General features: G+C 38.8%; 1 long non-coding RNA gene across 2 annotated transcripts in view; it reads left to right on the forward strand.

The window, feature by feature from the left end:
- The first annotated feature begins 11,549 nt into the window (after window positions 1-11,549).
- The window catches only part of Gm36903, a 62,059-nt gene continuing 50,002 nt past the window's right edge, over window positions 11,550-23,606 (forward strand). For both annotated transcript variants that reach the window (XR_876084.2, XR_384854.2), the window contains exons 1-2: window positions 11,550-11,694; window positions 15,037-15,135. This is a non-coding gene — a long non-coding RNA (predicted gene, 36903). The remainder of the gene's footprint in view (window positions 11,695-15,036; window positions 15,136-23,606) is intronic.

Genomic DNA, 23,606 nt, shown 5'->3' on the forward strand with positions numbered 1-23,606 from the left:
CTACAGGATAGGAGAAACGAAAGATAAACAACTGACAGATGATTAATGTCTAGAACACATGTACACAAACAACTTAAAAATGAACAAAGAAGGTCGCCATCTTGGTTCCGGGACTCCGCGGGACCTAGGAAATTAGTCTGAACAGGTTAGAGGGTGCACCAGAGAACCGGACAGCTTCTGGGACGGGCAGAAGCACAGAGCCACTGAGGCAGCACCCTTGGTGGGCCGCAGACAGCCGGCCACCGTCCAGACCAGAGGACAGGTGTCCACCTGGCTTGGGAGGCGGCCTCAGCCTCAGGAGCAGCAGTCGCCATCTTGGTGCCAGGACTCCCTGGAACTTAGGAATTTAGTCTGCACAGGTGAGAGTCTGCACCACAGAAGCTGACAGCTTCTGGGAACTGCCAAAGCAACACAGCTTCTGAGAGAGGCCCTGTTTTGGGCCTTCTTCTTCGACCAGGAGGAGGTCCAAAAACAAGATATCTGCGCACCTTCCCTGTAAGAGAGCTTACCAGCAGAGAGTGCTCTGAGCACTGAAACTCAGAGGAGAGAATCTGTCTCCCAGGTCTGCTGAGAGACAGCAACAGAATCACCAGAAGAACAATCTCTAAACAGAGTCAACTATAACTACTAACTCCAGAGATTACCAGATGGCGAAAGGTAAACGTAGGAATCCTACTAATAGGAACCAAGACGACTCACCATCATCAGAACCCAGCACTCCCACTTCGCCCAGTCCAGGGCACCCCAACACACCCGAAAACCTAGACCTAGATTTAAAAGCATATCTCATGATGATAGTAGAGGACATCAAGAAGGACTTTAATAAATCACTTAAAGAAATACAGGAGAACACTGCTAAAGAGTTACAAGTCCTTAAAGAAAAACAGGAAAACACAATCAAACAGGTAGAAGTCCTTACAGAAAAAGAGGAAAAAACATACAAACAGGTGATGGAATTGAACAAAACCATACTAGACCTAAAAAGGGAAGTAGAAACAATAAAGAAAACTTAAAGTGAGGCAACACTGGAGATAGAAACCCTAGGAAAGAAATCTGGAACCATAGATTTGAGCATCAGCAACAGAATACAAGAGATGGAAGAGAGAATCTCAGGTGCAGAAGATTCCATAGAGAACATCGGCACAACAATCAAAGAAAATGGAAAATGCAAAAAGATCCTAACTCAAAATATCCAGGAAATCCAGGACACAATGAGAAGACCAAACCTACGGATAATAGGAGTGGATGAGAATGAAGATTTTCAACTCAAAGGACCAGCAAACATCTTCAACAAAATTATTGAAGAAAACTTCCCAAATATAAAGAAAGAGATACCTATGAACATACAAGAAGCCTACAGAACTCCAAATAGACTGGACCAAAAAAGAAATTCCTCCCGACACATAATAATCAGAACAACAAATGCACTAAATAAAGATAGAATACTAAAAGCAGTAAGGGAAAAAGGTCAAGTAACATACAAAGGCAAGCCTATCAGAATTACACCAGATTTTTCACCAGAGACGATGAAAGCCAGAAGAGCCTGGACAGATGTTATACAGACACTAAGAGAACACAAATTCCAGCCCAGGCTACTATACCCAGCCAAACTCTCAATTACCATAGATGGAGAAACCAAAGTATTCCACGACAAAACCAAATTCACACATTATCTCTCCACGAATCCAGCCCTTCAAAGGTTAATAACAGAAAAAAACCAATACAAGAACGGGAACAATCCCCTAGAAAAAACAAGAAGGTAATCCCTCAACAAACCTAAAAGAAGACAGCCACAAAAACAGAATGCCAACTTTAACAACAAAAATAACAGGAAGCAACAATTACTTTTCCTTAATATCTCTTAACATCAATGGTCTCAACTCCCCAATAAAAAGACATAGACTAACAAACTGGCTACACAAACAAGACCCAACATTTTGCTGTTTACAGGAGACACATCTCAGAGAAAAAGATAGACACTACCTCAGAATAAAAGGCTGGAAAACAATTTTCCAAGCAAATGGTATGAAGAAACAAGCTGGAGTAGCCATCCTAATATCTGATAAGATTGACTTACAACCCAAGGTCATCAAAAAAGACAAGGAGGGGCACTTCGTTCTCATCAAAGGTAAAATCCTCCAAGAGGAACTCTCAATTCTGAATATCTATGCTCCAAATACAAGGGCAGCCACATTCATTAAAGAAACTTTAGTAAAGCTCAAAGCACACATTGCACCTCACACAATAATAGTGGGAGACTTCAACATACCACTTTCACCAATGGACAGATCATGGAAACAGAAACTAAACAGGGACACACTGAAACTAACAGCAGTGATGAAACAAATGGATCTGACAGATATCTACAGAACATTTTATCCTAAAACAAAAGGATATACCTTCTTCTCAGCACCTCATGGTACCTTCTCCAAAATTGACCACATAATAGGTCAAAAAACAGGCCTCAACAGATTCAAAAATATTGAAATTGTCCCATGTATCCTATCAGATCACCATGCACTAAGGCTGATCTTCAATAACAAAAAAAAAAAATAACAGAAAGCCAACACCCACGTGGAAACTGAACAACACTCTTCTCAATGATACCTTGGTCAAGGAAGGAATAAAGAAAGAAATTAAAGACTTTTTAGAGTTTAATGAAAATGAAGCCACAACGTACCCCAAACCTTTGGGACACAATGAAAGCATTTCTAAGAGGGAAACTCATAGCTCTGAGTGCCTCCAAGAAGAAACGGGAGAGAGCACATACTAGCAGCTTGACAACACATCTAAAAGCTCTAGAAAAAAAGGAAGCAAATTCACCCAAGAGGAGTAGACGGCAGGAAATAATCAAACTCAGGGGTGAAATCAACCAAGTGGAAACAAGAAGAACTATTCAAAGAATTAACCAAACGAGGAGTTGGTTCTTTGAGAAAATCAACAAGATAGATAAACCCTTAGGTAGACTCACTAGAGGGCACAGAGACAAAATCCTAATTAACAAAATCAGAACTGAAAAGGGAGACATAACAACAGATCCTGAAGAAATCCAAAACACCATCAGATCCTTCTACAAAAGGCTATACTCAACAAAACTGGAAAACCTGGACGAAATGGACAAATTTCTGGACAGATACCAGGTACCAAAGTTGAATCAGGATCAAGTTGACCTTCTAAACAGTCCCATATCCCCTAAAGAAATAGAAGCAGTTATAAATAGTCTCCCAGCCAAAAAAAGCCCAGGACCAGACGGGTTTAGTGCAGAGTTCTATCAGACCTTCGAAGAAGATCTAATTCCAGTTCTGAACAAACTTTTTCACAAGATAGAAGTAGAAGGTACTCTACCCAACTCATTTTATGAAGCCACTATTACTCTGATACCTAAACCACAGAAAGATCCAACAAAGATAGAGAACTTCAGACCAATTTCTCTTATGAATATCGATGCAAAAATCCTCAATAAAATTCTCGCTAACCGAATCCAAGAACACATTAAAGCAATCATCCATCCTGACCAAGTAGGTTTTATTCCAGGGATGCAGGGATGGTTTAATATACGAAAATCCATCAATGTAATCCACTATATAAACAAACTCAAAGACAAAAACCACATGATCATCTCCTTAGATGCAGAAAAAGCATCTGACAAGATCCAACACCCATTCATGATAAAAGTTCTGGAAAGATCAGGAATTCAAGGCCCATAACTAAACATGATAAAAGCAATCTACAGCAAACCAGGAGCCAACATCAAAGTAAATGGAGAGAAGCTGGAAGCAACCCCACTAAAATCAGGGACTAGACAAGGCTGCCCACTTTCTCCCTACCTTTTCAACATAGTACTTGAAGTATTAGCCAGAGCAATTCAACAACAAAAGGAGATCAATGGAATACAAATTGGAAAGGAAGAAGTCAAAATATCACTTTTTGCAGATGATATGATAGTATATATAAGTGACCCTAAAAATTCCACCAGAGAACTCCTAAACCTGATAAACAGCTTTGGTGAAGTAGCTGGATATAAAATTAACTCAAACAAGTCAATGGCCTTTCTCTACACAAAGAATAAACAGGCTGAGAAAGAAATTAGGGAAACAACACCCTTCTCAATAGTCACAAATAATATAAAATATCTCGGAGTGACTCTAACTAAGGAAGTGAAAGATCTGTATGATAAAAACTTCAAGTCTCTGAAGAAAGAAATTAAAGAAGATCTCAGAAGATGGAAAGATCTCCCATGCTCATGGATTGGCAGGATCAACATTGTAAAAATGGCTATCTTGCCAAAAGCAATCTACAGATTCAATGCAATCCCCATCAAAATTCCAACTCAATTCTTCAACGAATTAGAAGGAGCAATTTGCAAATTCATCTGGAATAACAAAAAACCTAGGATAGCAAAAACTCTTCTCAAGGATAAAAGAACCTCTGGTGGAATCACCATGCCTGACCTAAAGCTTTACTACAGAGCAATTGTGGTAAAAACTGCATGGTACTGGTATAGAGACAGACAAGTAGACCAATGGAATAGAATTGAAGACCCAGAAATGAACCCACACACCTATGGTCACTTGATCTTCGACAAGGGAGCCAAAACCATCCAGTGGAAGAAAGACAGCATTTTCAACAATTGGTGCTGGCACAACTGGTTGTTATCATGTAGAAGAATGCGAATCGATCCATACTTATCTCCTTGTATTAAGTTCAAATCTAAATGGATCAAAGAACTTCACATAAAACCAGAGACACTGAAACTTATAGAGGAGAAAGTGGGGAAAAGCCTTGGAGATATGGGCACAGGGGAAAAATTCCTGAACAGAACAGCAATGGCTTGTGCTGTAAGATTGAGAATTGACAAATGGGACCTAATGAAACTCCAAAGTTTCTGCAAGGCAAAAGACACCGTCAATAAGACAAAGAGACCACGAACAGATTGGGAAAGGATCTTTACCTATCCTAAATCAGATAGGGGACTAATATACAACATATATAAAGAACTCAAGAAGGTGGACTTCAGAAAATCAAATAACCCCATTAAAAAATGGGGCTCAGAACTGAACAAAGATTTCTCACCTGAGGAATACCGAATGGCAGAGAAGCACCTGAAAAAATGTTCAACATCCTTAATCATCAGGGAAATGCAAATCAAAACAACCCTGAGATTCCACCTCACACCAGTCAGAATGTCTAAGATCAAAAATTCAGGTGACAGCAGATGCTGGCGAGGATGTGGAGAAAGAGGAACACTCCTCCATTGTTGGTGGGATTGCAGGCTTGTACAACCATTCTGGAAATCTGTCTGGCGGTTCCTCAGAAAATTGGACATAGTACTACCGGAGGATCCCGCAATACCTCTCCTGGGCATATATCCAGAAGCTGTCCCTACCGGTAAGAAGGACACATGCTCCACTATGTTCATAGCAGCCTTATTTATAATAGCCAGAAGCTGGAAAGAACCCAGATGCCCCTCAACAGAGGAATGGATACAGAAAATGTGGTACATCTACACAATGGAGTACTACTCAGCTATTAAAAAGAATGAATTTATGAAATTCCTAGCCAAATGGATGGACCTGGAGGGCATCATTTTGAGTGAGGTAACACATTCACAAAGGAACTCACACAATATGTACTCACTGATAAGTGGATATTAGCCCAAAACCTAGGATACCCAAGATATAAGATACAATTTCCTAAATACATGAAACTCAAGAAAAATGAAGACTGAAGTGTGGACACTATGCCCCTCCTTAGAAGTGGGAACAAAACACCCTTGGAAGGAGTTACAGAGACAAAGTTTGGAGCTGAGATGAAAGGATGGACCATGTAGAGACTGCCTTATCCAGGGATCCACCCCATAATCAGCATCCAAACGCTGACACCATTGCATACACTAGCAAGATTTTATCGAAAGGACCCAGATGTAGCTGTCTCTTGTGAGACTATGCCGGGGCCTAGCAAACACAGAAGTGGATGCCCACAGTCAGCTAATGGATGGATCACAGGGCTCCCAATGGAGGAGCTAGAGAAAGTACCCAAGGAGCTAAAGGGATCTGCAACCCTATAGGTGGATCAACATTATGAACTAACCAGTACCCCGGAGCTCTTGACTCTAGCTGCATATTTATCAAAAGATGGCCTAGTCGGCCATCACTGGAAAGAGATGCCCATTGGACACACAAACTTTATATGCCCCAGAACAGGGGAACGCCAGGGCCAAAAAGGGGGAGTGGGCGGGTAGGGGAGTGGGGGTGGGTGGGTATGGGGGACTTTTGGTATAGCATTGGAAATGTAAATGAGCTAAATACCTAATAAAAAATGGAAAGAAAAAAAATGAACAAAGAAGTATAATAAATATAGATGAGTAACAAAAGAAATATAAATGAGTAATAAGTATTTTAAAAGATGCTCAAAAGCCTTAGCTATCATGGTATTCCAGATTAAAACTACTTTAGGCTTCCTGCGTGCTTCAGTCAGAATGGCTATCATCAAAAATATAAATGACAACATATGCTAGTGTGGATATAGACAGAAGTGGGTTTTGATATACTGCTGATGAACATATAAATTAACACGGCCATCTTAAATATCAGTGTGGAGTTTCCAAGGAGGTTAAAAATACCATATGGCCCATCTACATCACTCCTGCGTATTATCCAACGTCCTACTACAGAGCTGCTTGTTAATCTCTCTTCATTGTTTCTGTATCCAGGACTCCTAGGAAACTGAATCAACATAGCTGTATATCAAGTGATGAATGGACCATAAAATATGTACATATATGCAATGAAATTTCATTACACTGTAAAAATAAAAAGTAAAATCACAGGACTATCAGATGGAACTAGAAAATATTATGCTGAGTGAGATAACACAAAAAACAAAATTTTAGGTACATTTGTTAACTTGAAAACACTGTAGTGACCTGGAAACAACACAGGAGGAAGGAGACATAAAGACAATAGAACACATGGGCTACAAAATATACAGGGGAAAACAGTGGAAGTGACAAGGTATAAATTAGGATGATGGTAGTGTATGGGAGAGATGTGGTTCATATGGAGGGTTAACCAAAACTAAAAATGCATAAAGAAGTTATGTGAATTTCTACTGCCTTATAAGGTAACTAAAAACATAACTTAAGAAAGACTTGAAATACTATATATTCATGGGAAGATAAAGCAGATTCTGGAACTTATGAGTTATAGATAACTATTTTATTATTGAAAGTAGAATAGCTTTCTAGGATTTGTTGGCCATGAAAAAGCACACAGATCATAACTATTGACCCTAATTGCCCATTAGAACTGAATTATAAGACTCTGTGGCTAAGGTACCATAAACTTGATTGCAGAGGAATATGCATAGAAGAGCTGTGCTGGACCTGATATCCTAGATAGCCTTCATAGTGCTAGAGTATAATATGAAGGCAGTTCAGAGACAATGGGCAGCAATGGTTGCCCAGGATGGGACCATGCATGTCAACTTATCAGTCAAGAGGTACTTACTGTTGCAATAGTGACTTAAATGTTATGGGACTAACTGAATGATTTGTGACTGTGTCTGAGGCCCAAACTTTAGGAAGAAGTTAATGCCTTGTACCATGGACCTAGTCAAAGTTCCATGACTTAAGGGACCACAGACGCTAAAGGTAAACCTGCAACTTGTGTTTCCCTAGCTAGATACATTGTCAGACTACCTCCTAAGTATTTATAATTTTAGTCATAGACTAGTGCTGTCTTCAGACTTGCTTTACAAAATGTCTCTTTGCAGTGAATGGTGGTTAATACAAACTAATGAATGATCGTGATACTATTGTTGTTGTTGGTAGTGGTTGTGGTGGTGGAGTGCGTGTGGTGTTTTATGATGCTGGGAATTGAATCCACAGCTTCACACATGCTAGGTAAGATTTGATCTATATTCCTTGACACTTCAGCTGTTATTCTTTAAGTGGTGTGGAAATAAATACAGTTCCTTAAATTTCCAAAAAGAGAGACTTAGTTTGTCTCTGGAAGGAAAAAAATCTATGGTGCAAACGTTATCTCTCTGCCCAGAATTTACCACTCTCTGCTTTTATGGTAGATGCTCGTAAGATACTTCACTGAACAGAGATAGAGGGTCACCTATTGAGAGCTCCGGCAGACTTTGTAACTCATTGGCAGCAGTGCATGAGATGTTTTGTGCACTCCAAATACATTTGTTCCTTGTAATTGAGTTGAACTAATGACTAGGCTAAGGTTTCTCACATTTAAATATGCAAATATATCTTGTCAATTCTTGCATTACATTCTCCCTGTTTTCTTACAGTTCTAGCCTACTCATTACTATATCTTGTATAGTTATCTAGTGCTGAGTAACAAATTATACTTCTACTTAGCATCTTAATATAGGAAAGCTGTATGATTATATGTGTTTTCTCAGGGTCATGAATCTGAGAATTGCTTAGCCTCTTAACCATGTTCCAACATCTCCCCGAGCATGCATTCTGGCTGATGAAAACAGGAAACAGAAATGTGGGAAGTTTTAGGGCAGATACTTAAAAATAAGCCACTCCATTCTCATCCCTACTCAAAACCTGAAAACGTCCTTGGGTATACAATGTCTGGAGGACAGAAATCCTTGAAGTGTTTGGGTCCTCTAGTTTCTAGTCTGATTGTCTATCTTTTATACAGTTGCCTGGGCTCATGCAAGAAGGTATGCCTTTTAACTCCCACCCAAGCACCATCATCTTTTGTTATGAACAGCTTTGGAATTAAATCTCTGGATTGTCATGGTAGAAATGGGTATTATCTATGATAAACATAGCAGTGACCATACTAGTCTTTAGACCTTCTACATTCAATTGCTGTCTTGTTTATTGTTATTTGATAATCAGGTCGTCCTGCTACAGTCTAAATACATGGATTTGGGTCTCTTTATTGAGCTCCAAAGCCCTAAAGTTAACAAGGATGGAGATGCTAAACCTTTCTGTGTCCCAATTTCAGCTCATCAATTATGTTTCAACTCTTAAGGAGGAGTGTGACAGTGATTAGAAAGGGGTTTGGATGATGCCCTTCTCATGATTTTCTTTGGAACATACCTCTTCTTTCTCAAGTAGCTTTAAAAAGGCAAATACAGTTGCCTGTCCTTTGGGCCTAAAATTTGAGAAAGGCAGTGCTATCAACACTCTCTTGACGCCCAATAAGATAAAGCTACTATTATAAAAACCATGTAATTTGGTTTCTATCTATACTCCTGGGTAGAGGTAGGATACCCTGATCTGCTCCAAAGATTAAAATATTCATACTATTATTTCCTTCCTTAAGAGTTTATACTGCTGTGCCTGTCAATTATCTGATCAAATGTTCAGCCCTCTAGAAAGTGGATTTACCTGATAATATGCTAAAGAGATGGGAGGAGTAATTACCCCTTTAATGAGGTAATGAGTTTATAATTTCCAGAAGTCCCTTTCCCAATGTGGTTGCTTGCTGAGCCTGATACAGCAGTGGTAAACCTTCCTGATTTCTAACTTCTAACTCAAGTAGCATAACATCTTTTATGACTTTTGCAGACACTAGCCAGAAACCTAAGCGTGCTTTTTCAGACCCTGTGGGCTTTCTCTAGATTTCTCTTCTCCCTTTTGCCATGCGGCTATTTGTCAACCTCCATTGCTGAACATGCTGGCTTTCATGAACCTTAGCTAAAAAGGGCATGGCTTTTTTTCTCTCCCATCCAGATCCAGCTTCCCAACAGCTACCAAGATTTATAGCTTGCCTTTTCTCAATAAAATTGCCCCAAGGTTCCTTTTGAGTCCATTTTAAAATCAGTTTCATATTTGAGTCCAAGAGCTTCAAAAGAGATGCTCAGTTTTCCTTGTAGTAAGGCTATCTGACAAGAGGATGTTTCCTGAAGGGTTGGAGCTTCTGCTATGAACCAAACTTCAATTCTGTCCCACATGGGTCTCAAGGGTGGATCAAGAAATGGCCATCGTTAGAGATGGAGGGAATGCAGAGAGATTATAGTTGTTTTTAAATAATATACCTTTACATTCACCCTCTTACTGGTTTACTCATAATCAGATTTATCAAAGAGATTCATTAGCTTCATTCCACATTCAAAGGTCAAAGGATGAAGAAGGGTTTTGAAGGAATGGGTGTCAAAGAAATTGTGAGCATTGCTTGGTGCCCATAGTCTGTTGTTTTTTAAACCTTTGCTTTACATACCTTCTCTTCGTTTGACACCATTCTGAGATTCCCAATACTCCCCTTCATAATTCTACAAAGAATCTAGGATTGTAATATTTAATCAGAGCTCTGTGCCTTTCAGATGCTTAGCCTGTTTCTTCCAGGGATTGCAAAGTACTTTGAAAAGCAAGAGCTCTGAGTTTTGCCTCCCACATATTCTATTGCACAAAGAAGATTCTAAATATTCTCCAGCATAAATAAATCTAATTATTTTACCTTAAAAGTATTCTTCCTTTACACTAACTCTTCAGGCATGTGTTAAACTGGGTGTCTTCGTCCTCAAAACATGCAATGGTTTGCAGATCACTCACAGTCAAAGGCAGAGTCTGTACACTAGTCCAAGGGACCTGTTCCCACCTCACACACCTCATGGCAAATGTCTCCCTGACTGTTCAATCCACTCATATGCAGCCCTTTAGTTTTTGAACATTTTGAACATAGTTTTGGATATTTTCTTGCCTCAGAATCTTTGTAGAAGTATGTTCCTTTCCCTGACACACTCTCCTCCTTCATAGCTGATGATTCATTCTCTCACCCACTCAAGACCTTTCGACAAACAATACCTTCTCAAGGAGACATTCGTTCCCACAGTGTTTAAAATTGACCTTCCTATTTCACCACTCTTGTCCTTATTTCTTGCTTTATGTTTTAACAAACAGCCCATTATTAAATATCATACTGTGCATTAAGTTTTTGCTTTTACTTATTTCCTGGCTGGAATATGATCTCTCTTACTAACTGACATATCCTTATTGCTCAGTACATAGTAGGCATTCAATGAGCATTTGCAAAGATGGTGCATTGATGTTGCAGATATAGTCAAATCTGTGTTCCAGATCATGCAGATATATTATGCCACCAAGTTATTGACTATCTATCTAATTCCATTGGGACTTGTGTGAGAGAGAGATACTAGAGAGGTTTAGGTTGGAAAGGGGATGAATCACATTTTCTCTTGAGATCCTACTCAAGTCTCATAAATGCATACTTGAGAAAGAATCTCTATGTAGGTTCGAAAGTATACGGAGGGACGTGAAGTCAGTAGCATAAACCACAGGAAAAAGTCCTGGTGGAAAGGTGCTCAGAATAAAAAAAAATGATCTTTCTATTTCTACTCATGGACCACTGTCTTCTCACACACTGATAGCTTCTGAGCCTGCCAGGTCTTCTGAGTTAAGACAATGGGACCACAATATTACCTGGCAGTGGCTTTCCACAAATTAAATTAAGTACAAATTCTCTATAGCATGGTTGTGTTTGAAATTTGATGAAAATAGATTATTGCTTTGTCATTTGCTGCCTCAGATTAGGGAGAAGTGTGCTGTACAGGAAGATTGGTTCCACTCTGTAAGGGGTGCAACATGGAGGAGAGAATACTGCCTCTATTCCCTTCACAAGGTAATTGTGACAGCAACAAGAAAGGCTTGAGAAGTTCCTCCAAAGAAGTACTCCAAGGAATACAGAGTTCTGGGTGAGATACCTATGGGGGAAAGGGGAAATACTGTTCAGACATGAAGTGTACACACACACACACACACACACACACACACACACACACACACACACACAGTGATTTTTAAGTTGAAACAGGCTTTGAAAAGTACAAGCTAGAAACTTTCTAAGTTTCCTTCAGTTCTTAGGGGAGCACAAAACAACCATGTTTTCATATCAAGAGACTTACACGTAGTATTTTAGGAAATAATCTAAATTAAAGACTAGGTTCTGAGGTATTTATTTAAGGTTGTCCAAACGTTTTCCAAATGACTATAACAAGTTGATAACAAATTACTTTAATACTAAACTTCCCCAAATGTTTTCTTAAATAGCACCTACACATGTACTAAATTTTGACCTGCCTAATTTCCAGTCTAATTTCTCAAGCTCAAGCCTGATTCGCTCCTATCGTTGTATGTGCATCTTGAAACAATAAATCAGTAAATTCTTTTATTTTTCCAATATTTTCAATCATCCCCTAAAGATTTCTCTTTCAATATTTCCCCATAAATTTCTCCTGGAATTTTTCTATTTATTTTTCTTCAATGGCCAACAATTTTCTACTGAATGAACTTAGGCAATTTAATGCTGGCCTCTCATACATCAGCGCCCCAAAGAAGAAAACTTTTTCTAGAGTGTCGAGGCAGGAGCATCTTCACATATCCTGTCTGCACATCATCACAAGTGCTCTCACACTTGTCAACATGAAGATCTCATTTTCACATAAGCTGTGTCTTTATCAGAACCATAAAATCTTGAGCTGTTCAGTTTTTGCTCATGTCTTTGTTGCAAATTTTAATTGCTTCTTGGAAAGTCCCACTAAATCTCTAAATCTTTTCTGTGAAAACTTTCTCCCCTTTTTGTTCATTTTTGAAGTTGTATTTTAGTTGTAACAATTACTAGAATATTTTAATTTAGCTTTATTCTTACCAATGTCTGCTTATCATCATGGCAAAGGCCAGTTCATGTTCCCCTTCATAGCACTGAGCACTATCCTGCATCCCTTCTTTGTTCTTTCAAAGAAGCACACCTACCAGCACTGCCTCAGAATACTGTCTTTAGCCTCCTGAGTCTGGTTGGCTTGTTCATGGACTTTTGTTTTCCCAGATACACTTATGTTTTTGCTGTTTTATTCATCAATCACCCTCAAAACAGTTCTTAAAACTCTTGCCTAAAATAAATGTGCTTATATGAAAATAAACAACAACAACAACAAGAAGAAAAAGTAGAAATCACCCAAGAAACCTAATTAATAAAAACAAAATGAAAACTTAATGTGAGAACAGTAATTGTATAGAGAAAATTTAGCAAAATCATACTACATCTAATGCAGTAAAAATAAGGTAAAGATTACAATTTTTTCTGAGTAATAATCAAAAAATGTTAATTATCAAAATTTCTCATGAGAATCCTTAGGAAGATTAAAATTTTTATTAAAAATTGAAATTTTATTATAGAAGTGCATATTTCAAATTATAGGTTTAAATTCTGTATGTAGAATGGTTTTCAAAGATTTAGGAAATTAAAAATATGTAAAAATGTTAAAATAATTAATTTCAGAGAGAAAAACTGGGCAATACCAGCAGAAGTAGAATAATATGTAAATGCATATTTCATATGTGCAAACCAAGTAGCTATTTCTATGTGACTTTATCTAACTAATCTCATTTACATAGAAAAACAATTTTAAGAATAAGCCATGAGCAAGTTTAATCCCTATATAACTAAAATATAATCAAAATGCAAGATTTAATATTAGACTATAATAGTAAATTAATATCAAGAAATTTATTAATTGGATTAAGCAAGTGAAAATAATTATCTCATGAAATATTAAGCAGGCTTTGATTGTATTCAACACCCATTACATTTCAGTTCTTAGAGAGCATTTCTCAATCAGACAATCATGAGCCTGCATTATATTTAATGACAAAGCTTTAGAAATTAACCCTTTATTCAAGAAAAGATAAAGTTGTTTATTATAAAAGTGCTTCTACTCAGTAGTTAAGGTGAAAACCTAGGAAAAATAAGTAAGACTTTTAGGACAGAAATTACAAATAGGATTTAAAATTATTCATGGAAATAGTTATTTTTTAAGAATTTGGAATATGAGTACTATTTTTTTTTATCATTTCTACTGCTCCCTTTCTTCCCTCTGGTACCTCCCCGTGCCTCACTCCCTCTCAAATTCTTGAGTTCTTTAAGTCCTATTGTCACATACATGACCATATATGTACACATATGTATGTATCATACAATGTTCTAAGTCCGCTTAGTTTTGCCCCATGCCTATTTTGTTTAGGGATGACCACTTGGTATTGACTAACTTACCAGACGTTTCCTTTGGAAAGACTGGGTCTCCCTCTCAGTGACCTTTAACGAGCTGTCATTTTTTTGTAATGGTTTCCATGTAATACAGAAAGAACCTTCTGTGATGACAAGTAAGAGCTGTATTTATTTATGGGCACAGGAATACGCATCTAGAATGAATTAGAACTAAAACTGGTTTAGTAGAGTGGCATTTGTGGGGTCTCCAATGGGGGTCCAAGACCTGAAGTATCAGACACAAATTCTCATCGATTGAACAGGTCTTAAAACCAGTTACATGGCTATTGGATTTGGTCTAATGCCTATATTATGCTAATTGCGTTCCAAAAATTGTACAAGAATCCACACCTAAGACTCTGAGGGTCTTCACCCAGTTGGTTTTGATTGGTAATTAAAGTTGTCAGCAGCCAATGACTAGGCAGGGAGACAGAGGTAAGACTAGGATTTGTGGACAAGGGGGGCCGAAGGAAGAAGAAGGAGAGAGAACCACCATGTCTGGAAAGGAGAAAGGCCCAGGCCTGAGAGATGCAGAAGCAAGAGCATGCCAATCATGCCAGAACAGGGAAGAGCAGCCCCAGCACCTCGCCCCTCCCCCCGATTGGGTCTTGGGCAACAAAGATAGAATATAGATTTTAGTAAGCAGTAACTTAAGAATATCAGAGGGGAAGTATTAGTCATGTGGGAGGTTCTGAGGGGTCCAGACACTGAACTGTTTAAAGCATATTAAAATATATAAGGATACGTGGCTCATGTGTGTGTGTGTGTGTGTGTGTGTGTGTTTGTCTTTCTTTCATTCGGGAACCCAGGACATGGGGCAGGTAGTGAGGAGTACACTGCCCACCAGGTAATTTGAGCAGGATTAACTGACAACTACATTAAACCCAAAATATAAATGCTGCTACTGTGCACTTGAGGATGTCTGCCTTGGTAATTTGTGGTTGGAACACCTTACATTTGGGTAGGATCACTGATTGTCGTTCTCCTTTGGCAGGCTGCCTAACATCTTCTGGTACCATGAGAGCTAGAACCCGGGAGGAGGCTTCCAGGAGGTTCTGGAGTGATTCTGTTTAGTTCTGGAGAAACTAGAAAGGTAAGATTTTTATGGAAATTGGATTTTGCAAAGAGAGTAGACTAAAAAATAATCTTTGAAAACTACCAATGTCATTCAAACATGTAAGTAAAAGATTATATTTACAACAGAAATATAAAAAATAATCTATAGGCAGTGGGCAGTTGGGCTAGCTGCAAGATGATGATGCTGATGCTGATGCTGATGCTGATGCTGGCAATGACCATAGTGATAATATGATGTTTGAGAATGGGAATAATGAAATTTATTTATAAGTAAAAATATAAGATACTTCTGAATACCATTTGTTTATTTGTTGGTCTGTATCTTTCTCAAGCCACTATATAGCTTTAAAGCAATATTTATAAAATGTGGTCAGTTTTAATTATTTGCAGATGTTGTGATCTATAAAGTTATTAGTCAATACCAAATCATTGCTCTAAAAGTTACACAAGTGAGGTTCCCAATGACTTTTTGTCATACATTTTAGGTTATTTTTAGGTGTGTGTGTGTGTGTGTTTATATGTGTGTATTTATATGTATGTGTGTATGTGTATATGAATAAGTGTATGTGTGTGTGTAATCTGTGAACATTGAAGCGGCAGCTAGTAGAACCACAATTCATGCTTCAACCAAATTTATCTGGTGCTCGTATTCCCTCCATAGGTCATATCTCAACAATAATGACCAAGAGATCATTAAAGACCATTTGAGCACACAGAGAAAGGTATTTTAATGAGTAAAAGCCAGAAACTTTTAAAAAGCTTGATATTCATAAGCCACACACAGGACACATTATGGTAGAAAAGTCGAGATCAGAAGGCCCATAGCAGGTTGCTTATCTCTCGGTTTTGGTTCAGGAAATGTAAGTTTTCATTGTCCTGCCTATGTTTAAAACTGACCAAGAAAAAAGGCATTAGATTGGGGAGTTCTAAGTACATTTTATAAGGAGCATTTAGCATCAATTTGGCCAAATTTGCAAGTTTAAAATGTCAGGCAATTGGGATCTCCTCTGTCTATTAATTTTTCTTTTATAGAGATTTGACAAAATAATTCTAAAATTCATCTCCAGTCTGGTAGGATACAGCGAAGAGAAATTGGAAGATGAGAGGAAGATTTTCCCCCTACTAGATATTAAAATTGATTATACCACTAAAGCAATTCTGAATCCTTTGTTATAAATATTTACAGACAGATCAATAGAACTTGTAACCTTGGAATAAATTCTAGTATATTTAGATACTTGGTATTTGACAAATAGTACATCATAAAACAATGGAGGAGCTATGGGCCATTCAGGAATTGTTCTAACTTTGTGAGGAACACTATTTTTCTCTCATTTACATCTAAATGAATTTCAGATGAATTATAAAAGTGAAACGTAGAAAAATAAAAACAACAAAAAGAGTAGAAAACATTGGTGAATACTTAGTGGATGTTCAGACAAAGTATTTTCTCAGATAAAAGTCATGAACGAGAAATGCAACAAGAAAAAAATCAATAATTTTTGATAAACATATCAAAAGGCAAGGAAAAAGAATTCTTTTTTTTAATGCAGAAATGTAATTAAGAGACAAATAGCAGGATGAGAAATAAGAAAGCTATTACAATAGGCAGTGTTGTACTCTTAATTTGAAAAAAGCTATCTTTCAGAAGTAAGCTAGAGACTGGTATTCAGTGGAAGTGAGCACCCAGAGGCATGGGACACACGGAACAGCAGAAATGGAGAAGTGGAAGCATTTAACTCTATGGTTAAGTACACATACAAAGCTGGACAAAGTACAGCAGCACCAGCTTTCCTAAAGTAGAATACCCCAAAGTTAATGATCTGGCATGTTGAGAACTTTCTAAAACTTTTAGATTTATTCATTTTTAAACTTTCTGATTGGTTATTTTATTTATTTACATTTTAGATGTTATCCCCCTTCCTGGCCTTTTAAACTAGTGATTTGAACCCATTTAAATAATGCAGCATATAATAAAATAATAATACATAACGACACAATTATTTATAATATAAAAATCATTTAATTAGAAATGGCAGCAGTTGCATTTTGTATCAAATAGGCTTTTAGGTATTATTTGTAAATGTGAGTAATAGAGACAATTCCAACAACCCAAAAAGAACCGGAAATATGTTATAAAGGTCATAAACAAACATCTAGTCTCATTTAAAAGACACACCCTGCAATGATTAAAAATATCTCCCAAGAATATTTGACAACTACGACGACAACAACAACAACAACAAAAATGTTCAAACTGTGCTATTAAGTGAACAAAGCACAAGTATTGAGTCACTCAGCTTAATCCTGATTTCTCTGAAGACTTTCGAATCTGGTCTTAATCTTCTAATACTCTCATATTTTCTTTCCCAGCATGCATCACAACACAAAGGCACTCACATATTGTATACTGTGTGCTTCTCCCAAGAGTTGTACAATTCAGGAGAGTACTGAGTGCTTCCAACTTGTTCACTAGATACCTTCATTTCATATGGAGTAAAATGATTCTGGTTATTACTGCATAGTAGAATGTTTAATGAAATGACTAATAATAGAGGCATCTTTCACATTATATGAAAAATGTTGATCTTTCCTAGTGCATGCAAATTATATCTAGAAGCAACAAAAGAAATCATGAACCCACAGCAAATCATCTTCCTGGCATCTATATCATCTCCAAAGTTGGCTTAACATTCTCTGTAATTCAGAGTGTTTTCTGAGCATGTTCCTGTGTTTCTTGTAGTCTCCCCTTAGTTTAGGCTTATACCATCATTATGATTAAAGAAAAATTAGACTACCCATGTATTCTTGCAGTTACTGAGCCCTTCATAAAATATGAGGCACTCCTGACTGACTATATTTGTTCTAACTGAACAAAGTAATGCAGCTGTTGAATGCATCAAGGCCAGGCGTCCTCATCTTTCTTACTGTATTGCAGGAGCTATACACCACTTGCGCTCCTCCAATCCTCAGAGCACACATCATTCAGATCCTCACCTGGCTGAGGCTGCTCCTGTGTGCCACTTCCTCTCCTTAAAAGCACCAATCACACCCAAGGAAAACATCTATATATGCTCCCCATCCCTGTATTTGAAAGAAAGAAAGAGGTGGGAATTAGCATTAGCCAAATTCCATCCTAAGTGGCAAATGGAGTCCGGGGCTTGGGCTTGGGGAGATTTGTGTGGGGAGAACTCACCCTCCCATATGCAGCTGGAAACATCCATAATACAGCCATTTAGTCCATGGTATTTTCCTCCTTAGTACATATCCAGTAACCTGAATAAAAGGTTTGAATTACAAAGCAGCCTAATTCGCACATTCTTTGAGCAATGACTGCTATTTGTGTCAAGAAAATAAAGAGGCAGGGCACATGAGGGAGAGGGAGGGGGAGAGGGAGAGGGAAGAGAACAGAAGGAAAGAACAAGTTAAGACTTTTCCTTCTCACAGGAAAGGGGCAGAATTAGATTTTGTTCTTCTTTTAAAAGTTTGTGCTTTATATCTTTGGTAAGGTTATTATTTAGAGAAGAAGTAAACATTTCCAGGGACTCCCTCTGCCTGTCTCCAAATGCAGAGAGCCAATGCGAGTAGCCAGCATCCCTGCAACCCCTTCTGTCCTTCAGCCTTTCCTGCACACTCTGGTGCCGGGTGTTGCTAATGTGTGGTAATGGTGCAGATGAAAAGCATTTATGTTCCATTTTCCCCCAATATTATTAAAACTGCTCCATCACTGGCTGTAATGGGGGCGTCCATATTTTCTCTTGCCTGTATTCCTGACATGACATAATGCCTGCCCTTACCAGTATACCATAATATGGAGGTAATTGAAACATAACTCACCGTAAATTACAAGCAATGTTCAGGCACAGCCCTAGTGAGTTTCCTGAGGCTCATTAGAAATATAAGCTAAGTATTTCTTTAAAGGAAGTGGGAAGAAACTAGAGGTTGAAAAAGAAACAGGGCTAGAGGAAGGAAGAGGGAGAGGGAGAGAAGGAGAGATAGGGAGAGGGAGAAATAGAGACAATGAAGAGGTAGCATATATTAGGCTATCAAAGGGTTAGGGAGTATCCCCCACTTAGTTTTCATGAGCACCAGTTTCACTGAGACCAGTGACAACCTGTTAACATGTGTTGGCTATGTGGCTGTTCTCTGGACTACTTGAAATTATAGACTGCTCTTCACTTCTTATGCAACTTGGGCTCATAAAATTGTATTAACTGTCCCACTGATCCTTGTGTTAGTAGTATTTACCTCTGGAAGACTCTATGGGAAATGATGTCCTAGAGCAGATGGTTGTTTGATTGCCCTCCTTGAGTTGCTGTCTCACTTCTGAATTCATAAAAGTTTGTACCCGGGACCATGCCTCTTCTCTTGACTATAGAAATAACTGCCTTCATTCTGCCCCACTTACAGGGTAGGGTGAGTGGTAGATACAGTTTATGGGCTGTAGTGGCTATTCCTGGTTGTCAACGTGACTATATTTGGAATGAACTACAATCCAGAATTGGAAGGCTCACCAGTGACCCTTATCTGGAGGCTTGGAGATCCTTATCTGGATCTTGGTATGGAGATCTTGAGCCATAGTGGCTATGGATTCCAGAAGATTAAATCCCCGAGTTTAAGGAACACACCTTTAATCTGGGCTACACCTTTTCATCTGGGATTAAGGGTGTGGTGGAACACACCTTTAATCTGGGCTACACCTTCTGCTGGAGACAATATAAGGACATTGGAAGAAGGGAGTCTAGCTCTTGCTCCTTTGCCTGCTTGCTGTGTGAGACTGAGTAACTGCTAGATCCTTGGACTTCCATTCACAGCTGCAACTGAACCATTGTTGGGAATTGGGCTGCCGACTGTAAGTCATCAATAAATTCCTTTACTATCTAGAGACTATCCATAAGTTCTGTGACTCTAGAGAACCCTGACTAATACATGGGCACAAGGGCAGAAGAAAGATTCATTCAACTAGGCATAGTGTTTATAGAAATTGGTAAGCTGATATTACTCTCTACATTTTTATAATGGTTCATAATGCACTCCATATAGCTTGTTATAAACATGAGAGAGACATAGTTCTCTTTGCATTGATAGGAACTGGCTATGAGGAGTAAACACTTTAAGCAATGTATATGTGTACATACATATATATTATATACTATATATGTGTGTGTGTGTGAGTGTGTGTGTTTATATGTATGTATGTATGTATGTATGTATGTATGTATGTATGTATGTATGTATAGATGCTATATATAACCTGTATGTATATGCATATGTATTAAGTACCTGGCAATCATTTTGGACCTCGACCCCAGTGTAAGAGAGACAAACAAACCAAAAACACAACAAACAGCACGTGAACAAACTAGTTTATTCTCTGTTATTCTATCAGTTTCTTTCCTACAGAGTTTGTGACTATTTACTTCAAAGTTACAAAATGCAAGTCTCCACCAAAAAACTGAATATTATTACTGACCCTTTCAAATCAGGCTCTAAAATAATTCACAGGTTACATAGCTCTCACAACCATGAAGACCTTATCTATTTTAATCCTATTATTTTCTCAAGGAGAATAGTCAGGGGAGATAACTCATTAAAATACAATTAGCAATTGAAATAAAAGCAAAATACAAATTCTTTTTCAGTTCTATGTTTTTCTACTATTTTTCAAAAGCAAGATAGATTTTACTATTTTTGAAAAATAATTTAATTTAAAGACCTTATTTCTATTTTATTTTTATATGTGTATTTTTGTCTTGTGAGAGTATGCTCTCTCTCTTTCTCTATCTGAGTGTGCATTTATGTGTGTGTGTATGTCTGTGGCATTGGGGACAAGAACAGAGAGGGAGATCAACTCCTTCCAACAAACTGGAATTACAGACACTTGTGAACCATCTGTCTTGCTCTGGGAACTGAAATCATGTCCTTTGGAAGAGCAGGAGGTGATCTGAACCAACAAGACAACTATTTAGCTCATTCTAATTTTTATTCTTCCCTGCTAATGTATTTATTTATTTTATATCCTAATCTCAGCCTCCCTATATTCAGTCCCCTACTTACATCCCTCATTCCCAACCACTCCCCTTCTCCTCTGAGAAACATGAGGTCCCCCTGAGCACTAACCCACCCTGGCACATCAAGACACTGCTGGACTAGGCACATCTTCTCCCACTCTGGCCAGACAAGGCAGTCTAGTTAGGAGAACAGGAACCAAAGGCAGGCAACAGAGTCAAGGTAAGCCCCTGCTCCTGTTGTCAGGGGATCCAGATGAAGCCTAAGCTTCACTTCTGCTACATATGTGTGAGGAGGGCTAAGGTCCAGCTCACTTGTGCTCTTTGGTTGGTGTTTCAGTCTTTAAGAGCCCCCCAAATCGAGTTTAGTTGACTCTGTTGGTTCTTCTTCTGGCATCCTTATTCTCTCCTGGTCCCTCTATCCATCACCCAACTCTTCCACAAGACTCCTGAGCTCCATCAAACATAAGGCTCTGGATCAGTTTTGGTCATCTCCTGGGTGGAGCCTCTATAAGAGCAGTAATGTTAAGCTCCTGTCTACAAGCATAACAGAATATCATTAATAGTTTCAGAGATTGATTCTTGCCCATGGGATGGATCTCAAGTTGAGCCTCACCTTGGCTGGCCATTCTCAGTCTCTGTTCTATCTTTGTCCTGCACTTTTTGTAAGCAGGACAAATTTTGGATCGAAGCATTTATTGGTAGGTTGGTGTCTTTATCTCTCTACTGGGAGTCCTACCTTGTAACAGGAGTTGGTCACTTCAGGCTCCACTACCAGGAGTCACAGTTGAAGTTGTCTCCATTGATCCTCTGCGGCCTCCCCACATCCCAGGTCTCTGGCAAGTCCTAGAGATTGCCCCACTTCCCTGCCTACTGCTGCTATCCATTCACTCTCCCAGCCCTATCTCCCTGGCTCTACCTACTCCTAATCCCCCCACCCCATAGTTACCCTCCCATCTCTTTTCTTTCACCCACATCCAATGACTATTTTATTTCCCCTCTGAGCAAGATTCACGCATCTGCCTTGGGCCCTTCTTGTTATTTAGCTACTTCAAGTTTGTGGACTATAGCATGGGTATGTCTGTCTCACTGCTGGGATGACTGAAATACCAGCATGCTCCTCAGGGGAGGCAGAATGCAGTCAGTAATGGGGTCCTCGGTTGGCGTTTCCCCAGGTAGAAAAGGGCTGCAGAGTTTGGGATGATTGCTGTGGTTTCCAGTCTCCTAGTGCTGACTGGATACTGCTAGGAGTTGGGAACCAGGGTCCGTAGTCCATGCTTCCCCTCAGGTTGTCCAGGATGGGTGAGTGTGGAACCTGGTTTGGTTCCCAGTGAGTGCCTACAGTACCGAAGGGCTGGGAGAGAGAGGGCCTTCTCAGGGAGATTTAGGCAAGGCTCTTTAAGACAGGCGATCCTCGATGAAGACAGTCCTTCCTTGTACAACTGCTTTATTTGATGGTGAATGTGAATGCATACACATTACTACTCAGTGGGAAGGAGGGATTAAATGCCTTTTGTGGGAAGGAATGCCCAGGAAGGGAAGCTCATTGGCTGAACACTTGGAACCTATTTTGATACCTCATTAGAATGGAGAATGCCAGTCATATATGCTATATGACTGCAATAGTCCTCTCAGTGGGGTATCAGGGCTACATGTACTAGAGCAAGTAGAGTTTGTCAGGGAAGTGGCTCCATGCCTACCTTACTCATTTCTGAGTTTCACAGGGTTTGTTTTCATTCACAATTACCAGTTTTTCTGTCCACTTGCCCCATAGCCATACAATGGAAAAATGAAGGCATCTTCAACAAATGGTGCTGATCTCAACTGGATGTCTGCATGTAGAAGAATGAAAATAGATCCCAATTTATCACTTGACCAAAACTCAAGTCCAACTGAATCAGAAAAAATCAACATAAACCTGTAAACACAAAATCTAATAGAAGAGAAAGTAGGGAATAACCTTGAACTCATTGGTACAGGAGACAAATTCCTGAACAGAACACCAAAAGCTCTGGCACTAAGAACAACAATTATTAAATAGGACCTCATGGAACTGAAAAGCCTGTGCAAGGCAAAGGACACAATGAATAGGACAAAACATCAGCCTAGAAAATGGGAAAATATCTTAACCAGCCTTACATATGACCAGGCTAATATCCAAAATACATAAAGAACTCAAGAAGTTAGATACCAACAAACCAAATACACCAATTTTAAAAATTGGGATACCCACTTACCAGTGAATGCATATGTCTTAGTCAGGGTTTCTATTCCTGAACAAGCATCATGACCAAGAAACAAGTTGGGGAGGAAAGAGTTTATTCAGCTTACACTTCCATATTGCTGTTCATCACCAAGGAAGTCAGGACTGGAACTCAAGCAGGTCAGAAAGCAGGAGCTGATGCAGAGGCCATGGAGGGATGTTCTTTACTGGCTTGCTTCCCGTGGCTTGCTCAGCCTGCTCTCTTAAAGAACCAAG

Source organism: Mus musculus, chromosome 16, assembly GCF_000001635.26.
Source record: "Mus musculus strain C57BL/6J chromosome 16, GRCm38.p6 C57BL/6J".
Lineage (NCBI taxonomy): Eukaryota > Metazoa > Chordata > Mammalia > Rodentia > Muridae > Mus > Mus musculus.